The sequence below is a fragment of the Elaeis guineensis genome, chromosome 2 (genome assembly GCF_000442705.2).
Source record: "Elaeis guineensis isolate ETL-2024a chromosome 2, EG11, whole genome shotgun sequence".
Classification (NCBI taxonomy): domain Eukaryota; kingdom Viridiplantae; phylum Streptophyta; class Magnoliopsida; order Arecales; family Arecaceae; genus Elaeis; species Elaeis guineensis.
Window position 1 is genome coordinate 96,935,432 of NC_025994.2, and position 2,882 is coordinate 96,938,313.

The window sequence follows — 2,882 nt, forward strand, 5'->3', positions numbered from 1 at the left end:
TTCCTCAAAGTCACACACTCCAGAGTGAGCCAAGCAAGTATCTGAGGGGTCTGGTGCTAGAATTATGGGTGTTGCATCTTCTATAATATCTTCTAGTGTATCTACTTCGAAGCAACTATCCATTGATGGTCCTTGGGAAGCACCAAACACATTCATCTTAGTTTCTTATTCCCAAACGATACGTCCATGACTCCTGTCCTACAATTAATGCATGCATTTGCCGTAGCTAGGAAGGGTCGTCCTAAGATAATGGGAATTTGTCTGGGGTTGCCACTTAATTCCATATCGAGAACCAGAAAATCAACTGGAAAGTAAAACTCATCTACCTTGACCAAGACATCCTCAAGCATTCCACGTGGTTCTTTAATTGATCTGTCGGCTAACTGTAATGTGACTGATGTGGGTTTCAGTTCTCCAAATCCAAAAAGTTCATACACCGAACTAGGTAAAAGATTCACACTTGCCCCTAAATCCAGAAGAGCTTTTTCAATGTGATAATCTCCTATAACACAGGAAATGATGGGGGCTCCTGGGTCCTTAAGCTTTGGAGGAGTGGCATGCTGAAAGACAGAACTAGCCTGTTCAGTGAGACGTACTTTCTTTGGGATTTGTGATCTAGATTTACATTTTTGGGTACACAAATCCTTCAAAAATTTGGCATAAGCAGGGACCTGTTTGATTGCATCTAGAAGGGGAAGATTAATTTGGACTTGCTTAAACAATTCCAACATCTCATCGAGTTTTCCTCCCTTCTTATCTGCAGGAATAGGGGCTTTCAGGGCATCCGGAAATGGGGCTTTAGGCAAGTAAGATGATTCGGTGCAGTTGGTTCCTTCTCTATTTTCAGGTCCTCCTTGTTCTTGGGTGATTTGGATTCGGTTAGAGATTTAGGGTCAGTCTCTTTGGTTTTGCTAGTGTGTTCAATGACCTTCCCACTTCTCAGAGTCATGATTGATTTGGCATGTTCAGAAAAAGCTTCTGGGGTATTAGAACTCTCAATCACAAATTGCCCTCTTGGGTTGCTCTCTGGTTGGCTAGGTAATTTTCCTCCTTCCCTCCTACTGAATGCAGTTGCTAGTTGACCTATTTGGGTCTCTAGCTTAGCAATGATTGTGTGTGGGAGTTAAGGGTCTGAGTGTTGACTTCTAATCTTTCTAGTGCTTTCAGACTTTTTCCTCAAAAGCTGACTGTGACCAGTAGTAGATGGTTGAGGAGCATTTTGAAATTGATGGTATGGTCCATGCCTATATGTTGGGTCTTGATATTGAGGTCGAGGTGTGGCAGGACCAACCACTGGTTGTGGTCTCCAGGAAAAATTTGGATGGTTTCTCCAGCCGGGGTTATAAGTGTTCGAATATGGATCGTTTCCTGGTCTGCGAGCTTGTTGGACTTGCTGAACCTGCTCGTGCACAAACTCAGGAAATTGGGGTGCGGCTGGGCATTCACTAACAAAATGGTTCGGACTTGCACAAATGCACAAACTTCTTGATTGGATTAGGTGGAATGGGGATTGTCCAGTGTTTAGAAGACGATCTAATTTTTGGGACAGTTCATCTACCTTTTGATGGATATCTATGCATTTCCTACTTCATATATTCCACCTCTTTTTGAGTTTAACATGGGTTTATCTCTAATAGAGGCAGACATATGATGTAATGAATTTTCACTTAAAATTTCAAAAGTTGCCATGCCTCATCCTCACTTTTCAGCATAAATGTCCCACCGCATGATGCATCGACCATTTGTCGATGTCTTTCAGAGAGCCCATCATAAAAAATTGGATTAACTGCCACTTGGGTACAGTATGGTGGGGAATTTTCTAATAAGGTCTTTTAATCTCTCCCATGTTTCATGAAACATTTCTCCATCTAATTGGGAAAAACTAGTTATGGCTTTCCTTATTTGATTAGTTTTTCCTATGGGAAAATATTTCTTGAGAAACTCTCCTTGCAGCTGGTCCCAGGTTGATATAGTCATGGAATCCAAAGTATGTAGCCAGTATTTGGCTTTATCCTTAAGTGAAAAAGGAATAATTTCAACCTAAGAGCATCATCGGAGAAGTTGTGAATTTTGACAGTTGAGCATATCTCAAGAAATTCTTCAAGATGTTTATAAGGGTCTTCATTACTAAGTCCATAAAATGAAGGTAACATTTGGATTATACTGGACTTAATTTCATATTGAGTGGCCTCCACAGGGGGCACTTGAATACAAGGAGAGTAGGTATATGTGGAAGGAGTAAAGTACTCCTTCAATTGCTTGGGTGGATCATTCTCCTGATTCCGTCCATCTTTTTATGTCTGTTGGCTCTAAGGTTCTTTCTATTTCTGGATCAAAAGGTTGGATTTCTGGTCATAACGATCTACGGCCAAGCATACACCTTACAATTATACTGTAGAGCACACACAGAAATTTTTTTTTTTTTTTTTAAATATATATTTTTATAATAAAGTGAGAAAAGAATGAAGAAAATCTAAAGAGAAGAATCTAAGAATCTTAAATCTATGAAAAGAAGAAATTAATTAATGTTTAGATGTTAATTGCAATCAACTTAAACAATCATAGACTCTCTATCCTAAGGTTAACTTAGATCTAGACAGCTCCTAACTTTCAAGATTGCTTTTGAGCACTCCAAGCTCAAGACTGACTAACTGACTCGGCCAGGTAAGCGTAAGATGTGGGAGGTTCCCTGCTCGTTGCTTTCCTTAGACACCAACTAAGTTGGTCAGGTCAGTCAACGGAACCAATTGAAAACCACTTTCTTTAACCACTTGCCTTAGACACCGAGAATTAACCAATCCGCACTCGGTTCAACTCTAGAGCTTTCTTATCCTATTGAGCTCAAAATTCCTAGGGCTGACGTCTAGTTGATTTTAAATTAA

General features: G+C 40.0%; 1 non-coding gene across 1 annotated transcript; it reads left to right on the top strand.

Annotated features, from left to right (window-relative positions):
• Positions 1-1,800: 1,800 nt before the first annotated feature.
• On the top strand, positions 1,801-1,905 carry LOC140855962 (small nucleolar RNA R71). The gene has a single exon (XR_012139404.1). It is a non-coding gene; the product is annotated as a small nucleolar RNA R71 (small nucleolar RNA).
• The last annotated feature ends 977 nt before the right edge of the window (positions 1,906-2,882 follow it).